At 40.5% G+C, this 20,511-nt stretch overlaps 1 protein-coding gene across 5 annotated transcripts in view; it reads right to left on the bottom strand.

Annotated features, from left to right (window-relative positions):
* Positions 1–20,511, bottom strand: part of RARB (retinoic acid receptor beta) — a 331,576-nt gene that overhangs the window by 288,367 nt on the left and 22,698 nt on the right. Inside the window, exon 1 of one of the 5 annotated variants that reach the window (XM_080579147.1) lies at positions 16,709–16,729. The exons of 3 other annotated variants lie outside the window; for them this stretch is intronic. The gene's annotated coding sequence lies outside the window, so the exon portion shown is untranslated. Of the gene's footprint in view, positions 1–2,700; positions 2,798–16,708; positions 16,730–20,511 lie in introns of those variants that run through there. One more of the 5 variants, XM_080579146.1, reaches the window with a different exon arrangement.

The following is a 20,511-nucleotide window of genomic DNA, read 5'->3' as shown; positions in this document are numbered from 1 at the left end:
CATTTCGTTGCCAGAACAGTGTAAAGCAGCCTCTGTGTAAAAGAAACGAAGCCCAGATGAATGTGCAGCAGAGCACAGCGATCCTATACTCATAGCTATTAGGAGAAATCCAGAACAGGATGTAGGAAAATCATACAAGCTGTATCTAAAGAGACAGAGGCCACATCTGGATATAAGATTAAATGTAAGTGTGCTATGCATGTACAGGACAGAAAAATAAAATTACTTGGACCTAAACTGAGACATATCACAGTGATGACACAAAGAATAAACAGTGGTACTGTGAGCTATGTTTGCTTACCAAGCAAGAAATGAAGCATTTTGAAAAATTATTTTAAAACACTCATAATACTAGAATGCAAAAACAGTGCTTTTAGTGACTGATATTTCTAATCTTTACTTACTCTCTGCAGTAGTGACTGTATAAAATAAAACAGTAAAAATTCCTAGCCAAGCAAAATGCCTGATAATATAACTTCCTGGCTTGGCTTCCAAAGACTCATGCAAAGTTTAGTAGCTGCATGGCCAAATAAATCTTTTTACTACAGCTTTTTTTTGTGTGTGCGTGTGTGTGAAAATGGTCAATACAGTATTTTCTGTATTATATACCAGGACTGCAGTCACAACCCAAGAATGCAGATCTTTCACCCGTTCATTATGGAAAATATTGCTTGAGGGAAACTGCTTTAAACTGATTTATGTGGTAGACACAGAAAGACAACCCAGTCAAATTGGACGATGTGGCAGATGGTAATGGATTTATGCATATTTATGTAGCATGTATTTACTTGTCGACTTTGTTATCCATCTTTTGCCCCTTCCAAAAGTAGATGGCAATTTATAACAACTATGATGCTGTGGCTGGCTGACACTCCCTTCACAGCCCTTTCCTTTGGACAGGCTAAAAAGCAGCATGCTTTGTGCAGCTATTTTAATTGTTTTACAGTTTTATTACAAAACATCCTGTCTGTTACACTTGCTTCCTGAGGCTATCATAACAATGTTAGTTGCTCCTGCTTAAATCTGCCTCAGGGTATCTGCTTTTACAGTTACAATTAAAGCCAGTAAGTAGTTCGCCAACATGTTAACATTAATTTGTCTTTTAATTTATTTGACCTTTTAAACTAAGCAAGTAACTCACTGAGGTAAGGGACGCACAGAGAACAAAGTTCAACCATTATCAAACATTTTTACAGTAACGTGCTTTCTGGTTATTTTCCACCGTAACACTGTACTGTTCAGCTGCAAGTGCTTTTATTTATTCTGAATTATTTCCAAAGAGGCATAATGCGTTCATATTGCATTTAACATGTGCAGGCTTTACGTGTCACTAATGCAGATACCACCAGGACAATCTGTAAGATTCGTAGCAGACTCACTGAAGAATCTGAAAACAGTTTCTAAAAAAAAAATTCATGAAGATCCAAGCAAACTGCTTCGGTTTTGACACCATTTTCTTACGCAGACCTAGTAAATGTGAAGAGGGTGAAACTTCACAAGTCAGAGGGTGAAAGTCAGAAACTTCTGACACCCTTGGTGCCCATTTAAAACCACAGTCCTGTACCTGCTGTATGCTTTGCAATAACCAATAGGAACTACTGCAAAACTACCTAGACGTGCTTATTTCAATATTTAGGATACCGCGTAGATACGGGTTTGTACTGATTACTTGTCAATGTAAAGTGTATTCAAATAGCCATGTAAATAAGCCTCCCAAACCGCAGTAAGACTCCCCAGACTGGGTTTTAGCACTGCTTCAACCAACTTGCTGCTAGGCGGACTCCGCGCTCAGCTAGCTCTGTTCATTCCAGCTCCCCTGTTTTTCCCATACGCCCACCCTTTGTCTACGACTGTACGACAGCCACCACAAGAGCAAGCTGACAAATCCACCCAAAACCCCACCGAGATGAGAGGGCTGCCACCCACCTCCAGCGCTCCCCGCTAAATTAGACAAGGGGGGGTGGCAGGGAACCACTCATCAAATGGTCCTTTACTGTTAGGGCCGTCCAGCCTCACGTGAGACGCAATGGAGAGGAGGGAGAGAGGGAGGGAAGCATGGGGGAAAAATGCTGGGAAGTGGAAAAGATGAAATGAAAACAGGGAAACGGCCACTACCGCCTAATAAAAAATAAATCCTCGTAAAAAGTGTTCATTCACTCCCTCCTGGGTGATTAGAACATTTGACTCCTTCTTGCAAACCTCCCCTACGGTGAATGAAGCTTTAAACTATTACTGCCATCTTCCTTGCAAGTTCCCCAACCTCTCTCGGCAATAAAAGCCCTTACTCAGCTGTGCTCCCAAGACTCTAACCTCCAGCCTTAATCCTTCTGCAGCAGTCACCAACAGTTAATGCTACACCGAAAAGACAATTTTGCAGGGAGGAAAAAAAAAAAAAAAACCACACATCCAAAACTTATTTCTGGATAAAGTGGAAAAAAAAAAAGAGAAAATATTTGTGATTTTCAACAAATTTAGTATCAGTGTTGGAAATAAAACTAAGTTTACAACTATTCTGTTCAATTGTGACATCTGGTAATGCACACTATCCCTTTTGATACACAATGCAATTAAAGACCAAAAACAAGCACCCGAAACAGTTGCATATCTTTCTGTTTACCCGGCGCTGCCAGCAGCCTGTCCGCGCTGCCAGGGGATTTAGTGCAGCGAGCTGTGGAAATAAGAAATCAGACGGCGCCTCACCTTCGCACTGAGGCCACACAATATGAAGAAAAATGCTGCGGCTGGAAGTGGTCGTCGGTCAATTACTCACCCTTTAAAATCCTATTATCTTCCAATTCTGCCGAGGGAAAAAAAAAGGCACCGCTGAACACAGGGAGGCAGAACAAACGCTATCTTTTTAACCAAATGTGTCCAAAAGAGGTTGTCTCTCCATATGCTGCCAGTCACCCAGCTGAAAGGCTCGGTTCTGACTGGGTGGCTCGCAGCACCGAGTCAAGTTAATGGCATTTTTAGAGGTGTATGTGGCAATATTTGACTTAAGGCTGTTTAGCGCATCACGGCTACGGAATAAGCAACAAAGAGTTCTAGATAAAGCAGATAAAAGGAATGCAAAACCCAGCCAAGAGAAAGACTAATGCCTGCCAGGTAAAATGCAAAACTACGTGTCAAGAAGCATATTCTGTAATGAGGCAGCAAGATGGATTCAAAATACATTTCTAGCAGCGCATAAGATCAGTCCTCTTGTCATTAAAGAAATCTGCTTGAGCGCACCCATGTTCATAAACACCTTCCACAGGGCTAAGGACACAAATTATAGCAGAGCGAGGATTTATCAGATGCCACAGCAGGAGGAAAAGAAAAAAGCTTTGCTCTGGTGTAAGATCAGACAGACCTCTTGGTAAGTCGGCCCCCAACACTGTATTTATCCTATAAGGCAGACTCCAAAGGTCTTAGAAATATCCCTCCCTTCCGCCTCGCCCCCACATTTAAATCTCTGCAAATAAAAAATAAAAGCATTTTAACATCATTACAAGTGGAACCCTGCCGACTGACTGCATTTTCCCCTACCCTAAAGGGGTCACGCTGCATCACATACAACCTATGTAAGACGAACACGGGCGACTACGAGCTCCTGCACCGCTCCAGAGAACTGGACAGTCTGCAGGACCACAAGAGACGGAAAACCAGTGAAGAAGTGTGCTCGGTTAAAGCTCTCTGCTCTCGCACTAAGGGATTATTTCCCAGGGACAGAAGCCCTCTGCTGGTCAAGACTTTCCAGAAAATGATTTACAGCAACTACATACATACAGGTTTTAATTTATCAGTGGTCATATATCAAAATAAAGTCACGAATGAGATATGCAAGAACACATTTCATATGAGGAAAGGCAAGCTCAATAGATTAGGGTAAATTCATCTTTTTTATTCTGAGAAGCTGGGTAACCTCTGCTTTGTTATTTCAAAAAGTGCTGTCCACCCCACAGTTAAATACGTAATGGCTTTTAAAAAATGTCTGACTTAAACAGTCCTGACCTTACATATACACTTGACACCTCTTTCACTGCTCATACAAGAACGACAAGAACCATTCAAATAAATCATTTTACTGTGATAAGCAGCCAACACTGCAAGTCTGTTCCCCAGCACAGGTATTTAATATTCAAATGTATTAATTCTTCCAATTTGCTTCATATTTAATACTGCTATCAGACACTGTAATTCCAATCAGGATTGGAAACTAAAGTTCAGGCATAAAATAATGCAACACCTCCGCTTCCCAAGAAACTAGAATATTTGGCCTTTAAAGGAAGCCAAACTAAATCTGGTTTAGGCTGAGAACGTAAGCAGGCTTGGAAGCTGTGGTATTGAGATCAGTTCATTAGTTTTTGGAGTGCTCAAAAAACAAACAGTTTTTTTTTGCTACCCGTTCATAAGTGGAATTATTTTCCTTCAAGATGTGCAAATAACCATCGTTTTATACTCACGCCTTAAGTTCAAGAGAAAGGGCTGAATTAATTTTGGATTTCTGCAAGAAATGAAAGTCTCGTTCTAGCTCCCTTCCCCCCAAAAAAGAGACTCAGCGGACAAGTCAGTCTTTGGATACACAGATTTTATCATGCACACATACACAAACACATGTGTTCCCATCTCCAAGCCCTCCTACAGCTGTTATTATTTATTTATTGTTGTTACTGAGATGCTGGGGGACTTCAGTCAAGAATCTGACTTTACAGTCCAGTGCTTCACCATTTTCACTGCAAATTCAGCATCTAGGTTATAACAAACCCTTGGAAAAAAATCACCGTCTTCACACACCACTTAGTCCAGAGCTTTGCAGCTCTGTGCATTTATGCTTGGCATCTTTAAATCTACTCAGAATAAAGAAAATCAATGAAAATATATAAATAAAAGATATCCAATCAGGTACAGTTCTACATATGGGAATTCTGCTGTGTGGTAGAAGTAGCATATTTCTAAATCTATACCAACAACTGAGCAGTAAATCAATGGAATACAGCAGGACTACAAAAAAAATCCTGCCATTAAGATATTCCTAAAAAATATTTTAAAACCCGGTAAGGCAGAATCCTTAAAAATTAAAGCTGATGTCATTATAAATTGATTACAGACAACAAAAAATGTGGCAGGTATAGCAGAGTACACCACTTCTTAACTCCAAGCAGCTGGTGAATACCACAGAAGCCACTGCTTGGCCATCTACGTGTGCTTTATGTGCCAAGTCTAGAAACCACATTTATCAGGCACCCATCATCACGACAGAATGTCCATCAATCCAGCTCCTAATTTCAGCCTCACAGGTACCAGACTTTGCTAGGATATCCGAGTGCTGCCAGCCTTTCCCATTGATCAAATACTTCAGTGTAAACAAGATACGGTTCTACTTGAGAAGCTGAAGTGAACAAAATACACTGAATATTCTGAGTAAACTACGATGAAACTCCCAGTCCTTTGGTCATTTAAACAGCTTATTACACCTATTACAGCTACAACCAATAATCCTGCTCACTTGCACCGAATTCATATTGCTAATACCTTAAATCTGTTATTTTCTTATTTCTTAGCATTTGGCTTTATAGTCTCAGGCAACAGTGCCCTTCTGATGTTGTAGTTTCTGCACGATTTTCTAGTTAATTTCTTTTAATGACAAACAGCTTTTCTATTAAATTATGTCACACTTAACTACCTGAGTCAATAGCTGTGCTGACTCTTTAGTTTTAATGCAGAGCTTCCTAATAAGTGATCGTGGTGGTAGTGACCCCACTGTCATCCTCTGGACCACATCCAGGTGAGGAGATGCTTCCCAAGGAGGCCGTGCACACAAACTCCTCCCAGACAGAGGTAACATTTACGGGTTCTCAGGGAGGAACTGGCTCCAGCGGGCACAAACTCTTCCTGCTCGCTCTGTCCTGGGCTCCCACTCCTCCTCTCCTCTGCCTAGGTGCTGTTGTTTCCTGTGTTCCACAGAAGGAAACGGGAGTAAATGGCATCACACCCACGCAACAGGACTAGGCTCCCTGCGGTTTTACAGGAAAGGGCAGTCTTAACCAGTCTGTAAGAAGGCATCATTTTAAAGCACCCATCTGAAGAGAAAAAGCATGCGACAAATCACATCCTGTGGAAACAGCCTTGCCCTGTACTACGTTGTCTCAAGAACACATAGTTAACAAAGGAGCTTAAACTGTAATTGCAATTACTACAACATGTTAATACTCAAAAGTCATACTTTCAGCATGGCTCATCACTTGACATTTCTGGCAAAGCACTTTCTGGATGAATTACAAATGACTTGTACTGGCTTTTAAAAGCAAAGCACCATCTCAACGATTCAAGATCTGCGAAAACCCGCAGTTAAAATTAATGCTTAGTCTTGGAGACCTAAGACAAGACTGATGTTCCAACTCACACGAGACACACATTAAGGACGACCCTAAGGAGAACAAAAATGTAGGTCTTGAAGCCTGCAGCACACTTAGCGGCAGTGAGTCAAGAGCTCTGCAGGACAGGTACCGAGGGTGGAAGTTATTTTTAAGTAAACTGCAACAACTCTTAGTCCCAGATGTACTGCGATGCAAACACCCAGCATTTAGCTCACCCTACACAGACAGCAAGCTTTCTGGGAAACTGACAGCACGTGCACAAAGGCACCTATCTTTGGACATGCTGTGTTTTATACCCGAAAGCCCCGCAGAGAACTGAGGAGCAGGGCTCACCCCGTGGCAGAAGTGGGAAGCCCAGCAGAAGGAGACCAGCAGGTGCCCAGGACAGGGCACGGCTTCAGCCAGGCCCCCGCATGGGGTGGCACATCTGACCCGACCCAAGGCAGCGCACCTCCAATCTGAACAAACGCCATCCTTGCATCCAGCAAGAGAAGCAGAGAGAAGAAAAGGAACTGGGACGGAGCAGAGCAGGTCAGACCTTGCTCAGGGCTGCCCACAAAACGGCGCCTGACCCAAGTCTGCGCGCTGGCTGGGATCCCACCCACCCGAGGGCCTCAGCTGCATGCTTCCACGGTTCAAGTTACAATTGCACCTATTTAAAAGCTCATTTATGCTGCCAAGGAATATAAAGAATCTTTACATTAAACAGGAATCAAAGCCACAAATATTTATAAGGCTAGCAGGACTTCCAGCACTGAAGCAACACAGATTTCATATCATTCCGGCAGTCATTAAGGAGTGGGAATTTTTGATCACTTTAAGGCTCCCTTGTATCTGATAGAGCATTACACAGGGTGAGAGTATCTTGAAACATGTAGTAAGGCATCTGAAAGTAACTGGAGGTCGTGTGGATAAAAAAAAAACAGAAACTGGGATTTTAGAATTAACAAACGAGACATTAAAAATCTTGCTCATATCTCAAACACAACACCGGGAAAGTGTGTTTTTATTTGTACCAAACCTAACGACAAACAAACATACAAATACTTAAGATCCTTTGTTGTACCTTATTCTGAGCCATTGTTTGGCAGCGTTCTGCACAGTATTTATTCCTCTGGAGTCTGGCTCCAGTGCCTAAACATTTTGTTTAGCTCAGGTGACAAAGGCTGATGCTTCCACGTGCTAATGTTTCAAAACCTGACACCCATTCAGCAGGCATGGTGAAAAGGTATAAAAACAGTGCAGTAAGAATGGTGTGCGGCAACCCAATTATGGGGCTATCAGGCATTAGGTTTCTCTAGGCATACCCTTTTTTCCCATCCAGGTATTTCATGCAGGTACAAAAAGGAGTGCTCTGTTGAGACTCTGATGATGCTTTTACCTAGCGTAAAGTCGAAAGATGGTAATGAAATAACTGAACACATGTGAGTATCTCCTTGGTAACCTAAGTAAATGTACATAAGGCAGTCAACATAAAGATGTTAAGACACCTCCGAGCTGCAGTGCTCAGCCCTTTCATGATCTCATTCTAGTAAACTGTTTTTCTGGTATAGGTGATGGGATAGGAGAGGAGGAAAAAAGACAGGGAAAGAAAAGATAAGCAGACTAGCGTTAACAGAGCAGTATGTCTGGGTTCATGACTTGCCAGTTTGCAACTCATTTTGTTCTGTAATCTGACAGTTCTCCCTTTCTTTTTCCTTCCATCTTTTTGAAGATCATGTGAAATGTTTCCTCCCCTTTCTCAACTTCTTTGCCTGAATTTCCACCAACATCTCTATTACTTTCCATCTTGGATTACTCCCCCATTCCCTCCTCTGTAAATCTTAAAAAGCAAGACACTAATTTATAATTGCCAGTCCAAGTTTACAAAATCCTCATTTCATGACTGCTCTCTCTCCCCCAAAAAGCAGAACACATTTAATAAATGGCTGTACTAAAACCAGTATTTCCCTCCTGCAAAAATAAGCTTTGGGGGGCACTAGCAGTCTTGCTAGAAAAAGGATGGCAGCATTAGATCACAGCTAATTAAGTACCTTTTCCTCCAAATTCCATATGGACTCAGTTTTCATCATGCTTCTTAAATAAGACTCATCACTGCAGTTATCTTCTGGACTATGAACAATATCAAAGTATAGAACATAATATTTATATAAAAGCACGTTACAAATTGATCCTGAGGGCGGGAGCAGTAATTTTGCTGTCTACACAAACTATCTTTAAGTGCAGTTAAGAAATCATTTCACAGGCTCAAAGTATATAATAAAATAAAGGTAATAAGCATGACTGAGACACAGAGGGAACAGATTATCTTCTGGCAATATACCCTACAATTGTGACTGGAAAAAAAACTGGTAGTCTGCAGCTGAGCAGAAAATGTATAATCTGAAGGGATTTCTTCATTTAAAATGAAAACAATCTGCTACCCTTTGATAAAACAGTAAGAACTTACAGTATTACACAAATTACAGAAAACAGCACAAGAGAACATAAGTCTAATGGGGAAAAAAAAGTCTTTTGGTATCTCCAGAATTGAAAAGTTGCTTTAGTTGACTAGATAATATAAACTAACAGAACAGCAGGTATCAGGAAGCTCGATTCCACGTCTGTTCACTCCTATCTTTATGCTGATACACAAATCCAAAGCTTTTTCTCTATTGCTCCCTCTTGTCTTACTGGTACTAACGATCAAAGCTGTTAAATTGAACTCAAGTAAAACCAGAAACAGATTTCCTATGCAAGTTTCTCAAACTCCACTTACAAGCTCCGTGTGCTTTTCCATCTGAACTTAAATGATACTCATCTTTCACAGACAAAGCATCTCAGAATTAACTATGCAGAGTAATTTTTCAGCAAGATTATTACTAATCGCTTCTTCTGATTCCATTTTCAAAACATGTTCTGACAAGAAAGAAACAAACTGGTCTAGGTCAGGTCTTAGAAGTGGAAGCCAAAAGTACAATTATAATTAATTATGAAACAATTCGATACATTAAGGAAATGCCTTCCTATGCTTGTTTAAGTAGATAAGAAATATAAAAAACTACTGTATTGAAGACTATGCCTGTACGCAAGAGAAAAATGCAGTATGATCCTGTTTCCAGCATAGAAAAGAAACTGCAGCCACAGCCACTGAAACTATAAATTCACCCATTTAGAGTCCCACAAAGAATCCCTGCACAGAAACACCCCTCCAAAGCAGAGTGGATTTTTTGGTCTTCCCCCAGACTAAATTGACCTGCTGCTTGAAGCCGTGGACACCACACTTCAGAGGCAAAGCACAAGCATCAAGCTGGGCTGCTGCAGAATTCAGGCACTGACTTCAGTGGAAGACAGCCACATCTTGCTGTGGGGAAAACAGGCCAGGAAATTAAATATACATCAGCATTAAAACTAGATGTACAGAAATAGCTTACACCAGACATAATTTCTGGCTTACCAGCCCTGCATGCATAGCCTGCATACATATTTCATTTTTAACTATGAAGGCAGAACTTTTGAGCAATCCACTTTCTGTGACACTATGTTTACCGTCTTATGCATCATAGTTTGGGAGAAAAAAAATAATATAACAGCATTAGCATGTACTAGATTTTTATATTTTGAACAAGATTCTAGTTAAAAAGAAAAATTAACTTCACGGATAATACCCAGCACACTGTCCCATTACTGTTAATGAAAACCACCTTATAAAATCCTTTCCTTAGTGCTTAAGCTTTCAGTTTATAGCTCTCACCTTCCAACCGTTTCTTTCCCCCGCTACCTTTTTCTTTCATGGTTAATTCCTTTATTAACTGACAAAAAATAAATTGTATATGAGACACCCCACCTCAGAGCAACATCTACAGCGCACAGAAAGTGCAGAAACACTCAGCTACAGCCCCACGTTTAATGTTTACTTGTAACAGCACCACGAGGCTACCAGCATTCAATATTTCATACAGTTAACATAAGATGAATCTCTGGCATATCCATAGGTGCAAAAAGGAAATGATTTTTTCCTGCACTATGGCAGTTTAAAGAAGCTTGACAAAACCTGCAAAGTGTCAGCAACTTCTTACAGACAAAGACAACGGATACCCATACCAAGCTACTAACATCCATCCACTCAAAGCCTGCTGTTCTTTTCTTCTTCCAGCACTTACCCAAGCTAGCATTCATTTCTGTAATTCTTTAAAGTACTGAACATTTAAGCATGTCACCGTTCTATGATGTCTCATTTATATAATTAGCACTAACATATGGCCCACAATCAGTGTGGGAAATCTAAAATATTCTTTGGAAAGCTGTCAAACCTAAAGGGATATGATTTTCAATAAGTGAAAAGAATTAAGTATGCAAATCTTGCTTACAGTAAGGATAGCAAGGAAATGGAGATGTAGCCTAGAAGGTGTGCCTTGCTTGCTTACTATCCCAAAAGCAGGGTTATTCTGTTCTGTATCTGTCAGTGCCAGCACAAACCAGAATAGTTCTCATACAACAACATGCAGAGAAGTCCTGTGGCTACCACTGTGGCTGAGTTTTAACAGTGCGGTGAAAGTCTATACAGTGGATAAAACCAAAACCCTCTGCCAACATGCCAGCTATAGCTAACACAGGTCTGAACGCAGCTTCATGGCAGATTGCATTAATTCATGTTCTTTTTAAAGCTTTAGCTGTCCCCTGGACAGGGACACCTCTGCAACATCTCCAGCAAGCAACACACCCTGTGCTACCAGGGAATGCTTTGAAGCAAGCTCACTCTAATTCCTTTTTCAGGGGTGAAAGCCCACCATCCCTAAAAATCTATGGACTAAGTTTTCAGCCTCCTTCACCAGCTCCTGGCTAGGAAATCTGTATCTGATTCAAGCATGGCACCACCCTCCAGGCTGGCAGCGGGCACCCCACCATCACCACCCACGGGGAATGGCTAACACCAGCAGGTAGCAGAGGGAAACCAGGAGAGCACCAGAGCCCCTGCCTACATGTCCGCAATAGGTTATCTCACTCCTGGAAATAAGCCTTCACGATCAACAGTTGTGCCTGTTACTTATTAATGAATCGATAATTAATCAGTCATACAGATGTAGGTGAAACGCTATAGGAAACGTCCGGCAGATCCTCCAGCGATAATGATGAGCTGAACACCAGCACAGCTTCCGTGGCATCGCAAGAGCTCACAGCTTCCCCAGGAAGCCTGGCTGGCTTTCACGCCGATCAGAGAAACTTGCGCAGGCTGGCACGTGTGTAGCAGCAAAAACTGTTTGCAAAGTATATAGCCTCTATATACAGCCAACAACTTTACTCTTCCCTACAGCATTATTTAGGGAGGAAAAAGAAAAATCTGAAGCCCCTGACGAGCATACGCTAAGGAAATATGCTCCAAAGCGATGTGATCACCATTAGGTTTCAGAATAACCACTGAAAAATGGAACCAGCTATACATTTCTCAGAGCAGCTTTTAGTAGTTGTTAGTTGTTCCAGAAAAACCCTTTCTTACATGCAACTTCACCAACATAAAAGCTCACTAATTTATTTTTTCCTAAACAAACTCCGGCACCCTGTGGTTAAGAATCTAAGCAAGTCAAATAAACGAAACAAACCAAACTGGCATTCGACATATCACTTTTAAGAGTGAGCTGTGACAACTCACTAATGATTTCAGCCAAAGAAACGAACAGTGTAACATAAAAGGTATAAAAGCAAGAAATCCAGAGATACAGATGAAACACTGAGCTGGGATAAACAGGTAAAACCATCTTCAGTGAACACCATTGCTCAGATCAGCTCTAAACCCATCCCTTACGATGTTCTGCACCTTTTATTGTTAGGTGTATCCATCCTTAAAAAACTGTAAGCTGTTCTAAACGTGTGAACAACAGTATGTTGACAGAAAATTTAGTTTGAATCTTAGGCCGAGCCCCAAACGTGCAACATTTGCCTACAGTGAAAGCTTCATAAAGCTGGAAAACTGACAGTTGTGAAAGGAATCAAATGTGTTAACAGGTATTGAAGAGAAACTTAACCATTGCATTCCACATACATTAAAAAAAAAAAAAGGCAAGCCAAGGCCACGAGCATGTGGCAAGGAAGAGTAGAGAGAGGATCTGCTGGACTGAGCTGGCAGCTGCAGAGGAACTACAAGTTTGCAGTGCCATCGTCAATGAGTTTCATAGTAGGCATGTAAGAAAGGGCATCAAGGCCACCGTGGAAAAAAAAAAAGAGAAACAAAACAGCTAGAGATGAGGAAAAAAAAATCTGCAGTTTTCCTTACAACAACAAAGTATATGGGCTTTCCTTACTCTTTTAGCTATATTCAAGTTACTCATTTATTTTATTCAAATCCTCCTTGCAGCTTGTTGGCTGCTGAAACCTCCGTCTGATCTGTCTCTCACAAGTTTCAAAGGTGGAAGACGGAATGTGTTAAGATGATGTCTTAACTTGTCCAGGCAACTCGAATTTTTCTAAAATGACTATCACTGTTCTAGTCAAGGGCTGTACAGCAGCTGAATATGAAAGCTGGTTTGCTGTGACAAGAAATGGAACAGGCCCAAGATGTTCAACTCATACTTAGTAATTACTCATTACTGACTAAATGAGAGCAATTGTGTGGTAAGGTGATATAACCTGACAGTACTTTCAATCCTGCATCTTGGCGTATGCAAAGGTTTGTTCTTCCTCCTCTCCTCAGCCCTTCCCTATTTTCAGGTCTTGACTTTCACCTCTTAGGCTGCATGGTATTAAAATTATTAAAAGGAATGATAGAACAGGAGACAAACATACAATTTACCATAATTCTGAAACCTCTCTCAGTTCTATCTAATTCTTCGTAGTATCTATACAGCAAAAACTGCCTCTGCTCAAAGATGAGAGTTAATGGACAATTGGGAAGGCATGCTGAACTGAGGTCACAGAATTAAATATTATTTAAGAGCACAATATGCAGTGACACAAATGACATTTTTGCTGAGAAACAGCAACATTAGCCTCAGAGTAAATGAATGATGTGCATCCTTCCTACAGCTAAACTGTTCTTTAATAGAGACAAATCATGAAAAAGGATGCAAAGACTTTCAAGCACAAAGGAAATTACAACCTAAAACCTTACGCCAAATTTCCACTTTTACTAATAAGGTTATTTTACATCACTTAAGTAGAAGAAAGGAATTGTTAAGACTTTTACACTGTCAAGATGTCAAGAGTAGAATGAAACACCTTTAATACAACTGAGAGAATCAGATGTAAGCAAGGTGTCTAATCTAGGGGAAAATACTATATATATAATGTATTATTATATTATCTATTACTATTTAATATCTTACAATGTTATATATATTTCATTCATCCATATATATAAAGACATTTATTCACCCATATATATTTGTGTGTGTGTGTTATGTTTTATATACAGATGAGTAACAGAGCAGTGCACTCAGGGTGCAGATAGCCAATAACTGTCTTAGCTCCTCTCCTAAAACATGAAGAAGTAACATTTGTTCAGATTTCACTCTGAAATCTGAAGAGGACCAGAATTACCAGTAACCATGAATGTCGATGCTTTAAGTAATTTAAGATAAACACATGAAATTGTATTCTTATGTTTTCTAACACAGCACTGAAGATAAAGGAGCTTGTTTAGCTCAGTTTACTTCCTTCTTCCAAAAATAACAGCCTTTTAATTAATCATTTCCCATTATTAAAGAGCTTTCATATATTTGACATGCAAATCGCTAGGCATTTTGGCATGGCCCAGTCCACATGACAATCATTATTTAATTAGCTGTGTTACTGCTTATTTCAGAATACACAAGGTCACTCCTCTGATCATATATATAAATCATTATGCAAATTCATTCAATTTAGGTAACCACAAACCACCTCACAACATCTTAAATATTTAACTAAAAAACATCGAAAATTTTTAAAAAACAAGTAGTCAGATTATGATAATTCAAAAGATGCCTGTCAGTGTAATGGGAAAGTAATTTTAATATTCACAACAGCACCAACAAAAGGGATTTTTCAACAAACATTAATGTTGAAATTCTCAGGAAATTCAGGGCACTCTTTGGTGCTGAAAATAATCTTGAATGCTCATTTACAGAAATTAACTTCACCCCTACTGTGCCACAGAACTCCACAAACTTGATTTTGCACCAGTGACTTCAGGCATCAGGACAAGTAGGTATCAGGACAACGTGAAGTTTGGTATCAGTTACCTACCTGACAGTAGGTATCAGGCCAAACTGAACACGTGCATAGAATCATAGAATATCCCGAGTTGGAAGGGACCCATAAGGATCATCGAGTCCAACTCCCGGCACCGCACAGGTCTACCCAAAATTCAGACCATGTGACTAAGTGCACAGTCCAAACGCTTCTTAAAGTGACTACTTCACTGGGGAGCCTGTTCCAGTGTGCGACCACCCTCTCAGTGAAGAACCTCTTCCTGATGTCCAGCCTAAACCTCCCCTGCCTCAGCTTGACACCATTCCCGCGGGTCCTATCGCTGGTCACTAAAGAGAACAGATCAGCGCCTGCCCCTCCGCTCCCCCTTGCAAGGAAGCTGTAGGCCACGATGAGGTCCCCCCTCAGCCTCCTCTTCTCCAGGCTGAACAGGCCCAGTGACCTCAGCCGCTCCTCATATGTCTTCCCCTCTAGGCCCTTCACCATCTTCGTCAACCTTCTCTGGGCACTCTCCAACAGTTTTAAATCCTTTTTGTACTGTGGTGCCCAGAACTGCACGCAGTACTCAAGGTGAGGCATGAAAATAACTGAATGGTTTTCCAGGCCAAAAAATCAAACGACTTTTTGCTAATGTTTTCCATTTTCAGTAATGGAAGTTTTATTAATAACAAGCAAGAAGCAGCTATGTGCACTTTACGCAACCCAAAGTTTCCAGTGAGCAGAAGCACATCTCAGAAATATCGGCAGTAAAACAACATGCAACAAAATAATCCATGGGCTCCTCAAATGTCAGCAGCAGCCTGAACATTTCAAACCACCTTGCGTCATCTCCTTACCTACCCTGACAGCACATGCAAAAAGTAAGGACAGCACAAACAGTGCTTCACAGATATAATGCAACATATGAAATGAAGTGAGGTGGGACAGGACACACAAGCACAATCTTTCAGAGCATCCTCACGTTAGGGTTTGCTTCAAAAAGCAGTTCAGCCCCTTTCCAGAGCTCACAAACACCATCTGAAAGCACACAGACTATATTAAGATCATCTGGCATAGAACTGTGTTTTACAATCACAAATGGCACCGCATTTCCTAAAGGAATTTAGGCAGAAGTGAGCTGATAGATCTGTAGAGGAAACAAAAGCTCCTTGGGAAACACCAGCTTCTTTATTTCCCTTCCTGCCTTACCCTCTTGCTGAGTCTGGTGTCTCACCTACCTCACCCGTGAATTTCTAAAGCTTTCCCAAGCAAGACTCACACCCTAAGAAGGTTCTGCTACTTCTCAGCCTGTTAAGAAATAAAAAATAAAATAAAATAAGAAATTGCATTTGTCTCAGCTCTCTCCCTCCCCATGCTGGAAGCCACGGACTGAAAAACACCACTTTACGACGGCACGGTTGCAGTACCACAACACACGAGCTGAGACACGCTCCCGAGCTGGTACTGAGGGCCTCACCTGAGGCACTCAGCGCTTCACGCCCAGGTAAGGCCTCTCCTCACGCTCTGTCCCCACACGCTGCACTATTTAAAGACATTACACTGAGGTGACGGGCTGGACTCTTTAGGCTTGCAGTACTCTGTCATGAAAAGTCACTTTGGTGCAACAGGGGAGCACTCAGATGCCTGCTTAGCTAGGTCTTTCGTTAGTTCGGATAAAACCAAAGTTACTTTCATGTGTAACTGCTCTGGAACAGGATTGATATTCCTACTCTAACATCACCCCTACAACTTCATTTATTTCCAGTTCATCAGGCAGTTCTCATTTCTGGCATAATACACATGATTTTTTCAGCAAATAGCCTAAGTATTTGCAACGTTTTTCACTGAAATAAACTCAAACTGCCTCCCCAATATTTTTATTAAGAAAAATTTAAGTTGTTGGAGGGGAAATTCTTTGTGATATCCCTGGGTTTCTTTAACATACTGTTGCATGCCATTAAAAAAGTTACGCAAATGTATTTGTCTATTCATGAAGAACAGTGTTTTGAAAAAGCATTAAATAACTTGTTTTGGTTTTGTTTTTATTTTTAGTGTTGCAATGTTGTACTAAAAGGCTTATTACCATTCAAAGACAAAATAGGATCTCACAGATATGCTACAGCGCCTTCAGTCAACACGGAGTAAGCAAAAGCAATGTTATGCCGTAAATACACCCTGTAAGATGAGACGGGAATTACTGCACTTACCAGGAAGATCTGTCAGATATGTATTTCCCAGGGCATTTCCACTCCCTCTGAAGCACAGCCCTCACTACTCTTCCTGCTCCTCAGCCGGAGGGGCTGGTCAGCAGTGACGTGCAGTGGAAAACTATCCAACTAAACCATCCGAGGTCTGAGCCAGCAGAAAACCAGCACAGCACGCTGCCTTTTGCAATGCTACTGGCCCACCTCATCAAGCACAGCTGAATTTCGCAAGTCTCAATAAATGCAACAGCATAAACGATATCCCCTGGTAATACAATGACTACAGAAGTAACATCATTTACCATTGTGCTTTGCAAAGGGAACTTCTTTGGAGCAGCAGGAGGCTTTTTTCCTATACATATATATTTTAAAAGTCTTCCTTGATTGGCTCTTTGATCCTAATGAAAGGCTCTATTCTATCCTCAGTGTGAGAACAGCTTCCCTTAACACCAAAAGAAGTTACACATGCACAGGGGAGAACATTCACCATAATCTCTTGCAGTAGCATCCTTCCATTTTTACAGCTTTCCACCTACGATCACCTTCTGAGGAGAAAATCACCCTACCTGTTTAAAAGTGAAAGGAAGACCGTGTACCTAAAGGATGTCACTTCACAAAGCATGCTGCTACGCTGGATCAACCCCAGGGTCCAGGTCTAGCCACATCATCTCAGCAGCAAGTCACATTCGGTAAGTATTTATGAACACATGGACGGGAAACAGAAGCTTACAACTACAGTCAGACCTGGCTTTCATACCCAAGATGAAAACCCAGCTCTCACGCTGAATAAGCAGAAAAATTGTGCATCACCTAACTTCCCCTTATTTTCAAGATGGAAATGGTGTGTGCGTTTAAGGCAGTTCCATCCTGTGTGAATGTAAAATCCTCCAACACACAAACAGCTACAACCCCAAAACACTGATGAAAAGCTATGAAGGAATATTGGGGAACTCTTTGTTAAGGAAGGACACACCTCTACTTCCACCCTCAACAAATTTCCATATAGCTTTGGTGCAATCACTTGTTTGTGACTCCACTGGTTTTTCCTCATGAAAAGAAAATCTCATTCTTCTGTACGAGCATTGCATTTTCCAAATAAAGGGAGTTGCAGCTGAAATGCTGATTACCCAGAAGAAACCATAACAAAAGCAAATGCAATAAACTATAACTACACGCTACACAATATATGCAGTTTCACTGCAAACGCAGCCCGAGCCACGAGAACAGGAATGTCTTTTGAGTCCGATTACATATAGGAAGAATAAGGATATTTATGAATGGGCAGCAGCTGCTTGTGCTCACTGCCCTGGGAGAAGCATATATATTCATAACAGCTACTGGACTTGAATAAGTTCCACACACCTACTTGGTTTTAGAATACACAAGCTGCAACAGTCTGGGATTTAAGACTGATCCAAATCAGTGTCATTTTTTTGTGGGAAGAAACAAAATCCAAACTCAGCTAACACGTGCATACATTTGAGTACAGACTCTGTTCCACAATATACTTTTGACAACTGTGCAGTGAATACTTGATTGACTTTGCTACTCCATATGACTAAGTCTCCTTTCCTTGAGGACATTTCCATGCATACTCTCTCATTTAGATAAATGCATATCAGCAGATATTTATCAGAGACATCCTTTATTCAGAATATTTTTTTTGAGTACTTATTCACAGGAGAGGAATTGCCTTTTTTTTTTTTGGCCATTTCTTCTCTTAAATTACTAGAACCTTGAGACTTCAGTATTCATAAAAGAATTGCATACTTTCTTGCACTGGAGATGCATAAAAATGTAAGAGTCCTGGAAAAACCAACAACAATCAAAATGGACAGTCAGACTAATACCACACAGGAGAAAGATTTATTGTAATACACAAGTACACAACGACCTGCCCATTGTAAACTTAAGTTTTTTGTTTTTTGTTTTTTGTTTTTTTTTTTCTATATACGCCATGAATGGGGGGATATATAAGGTATTAGCACAACTTATGTTAATATTTAAGTTCTAATCACAAATTTGTGTCTTTCCTTTTTAATTTATGCATTTAGACTAAGATACCTATTTTGCCACAAATTCCTGAGTTATGTATTGTATATATTAAAAAAACAAACCAAAAAAAAAATTATTTTAGTCAGTTATCTCCATTTATTGCCTTTCAATGTAGTTCTTTGTTCTTGCTGTAAGTTAAAACACATGACTTATTTACACACAAACCTCCCACTAACTGCTCATCCTCTAGCCTATGCTAGCTCTCATCCTTTCGGTACCTTGTTATGGAAAATTCCTTCAGATGCCGCCAATCATTTCTGTTCATCCTGCAGTCCTCAGTTTTTTTTACTGAATTTTCTTAAGTGTTGCAGAACAAGTGCAGCATTCCTGTTATACAGAATCATGACATGAACCTGTGGTAACTACTATCCAGGAATCACATCTCTTTTAATCTTTTATAAAAATAATTTTAAAAAGACAGAAATTATCATTTTGTAAGAGCCACACAAAAGCCTAACTTTTTTTTTTCCTGCAGCAAATGTAGTTAATTTAATATTCAGCAACATGCAACTAGATCAAATTATGTACTTGGAAGATTTCACTTGCGTTTGTCAGCTGCAAAATTTCACCTGCCATTACAGTATCTATTCCCCAAGCTTTACTAGACACTCCTGGAGTTCCTCAGCCTTCCTCCAACTTACTTTGCATTACGCATAAGTTCTATCATCTCCTTAGCCACTTCTAGCACAAAATAATAGTCTGGTTTAACTATTCCATCCAATCTAGCTGTATCACAGAATTGAGGAGTTGGAAGGGGCCTCAAGAGATCATCGGGTCCAACCCCCCTGCCAAAGCAGGTTCCCTAGAGCAGGCTGCCCAGGTGGGCGTCCAGACGGGGACAGTATACTCATAGCAAGAGAAAATCTACTACAGTCTATCACTTTGTGTACCTTTCTTTGCCTCTTCTTCTGAGGAAGGTGCCTCTTCTTCCACAGCCAGCCTATGATCCAACAAAACCTTTCTATTGCAAGAGATTTTATACAAAACAGAGTGGAATATTACAAGAGCCAGCAATATAACCCAGAAACAAAAGGAGAAATCATGCTTGATGTAAATCATCAAATTCTCAAATACTTCCCTAAGCCTGTCTGGCTGCTGTTACCACCAACAACTGATGCATCTGCTTTCTTCTCAGTCCTTAGTGGGGCAATAACCCAGCTTGAAATACTACATACTAGTGAAACTCACTCCCGCTGAAAGAAATGTTTGCCCCAAAAGGCAGTCATATAAACTCAAAATCCTGCAAACAACAATGCTTCTAAGAGCTCACAAGTGCCCCCCACAAAATCCATATCCATCTAAATGTCAGCTCACAAATGTACCTAAGATGTATAAGGAAAGCACTTCCATTTCTGTGATTTTAAGAGTTCTTTGGTACGCTAGGTTGCAGTCAGCCTTCAGTAAGAAATTGCTCCAATGGGTCAGACACAATTTTATAGCAGATAGCACTAAATTTAGATTCCTTTCTCAATTTTTTTTAAACTTCTTCCACATTTTTAACAGCTTGTCCTTGCTTACTTCAGCTATTGTGCCTCCATCTAAAATCATCCGAATCAGTGATTCAGAAATACTCCTATGGGAATATTTTCTTTCTAAAAGCACAGTATCAGATAGTCATTTCTAACTTAAGAAATAGCTTTCCAAAGCAAAAATAGCATTGATCTCTTTTGTTATAAACACAACATCTGAATACATCCAAGTAGGGAATACATTCCACCTCTCTAATACTTATATCACTGAAGTATCAGGGC

The sequence above is a fragment of the Anser brachyrhynchus genome, assembly GCF_964034855.1.
Source record: "Anser brachyrhynchus genome assembly, chromosome: 2".
NCBI lineage: Eukaryota > Metazoa > Chordata > Aves > Anseriformes > Anatidae > Anser > Anser brachyrhynchus.
The sequence above is the reverse complement of the archived record's forward strand: the minus strand, read 5'-3'. Positions and strand labels throughout refer to the sequence as shown.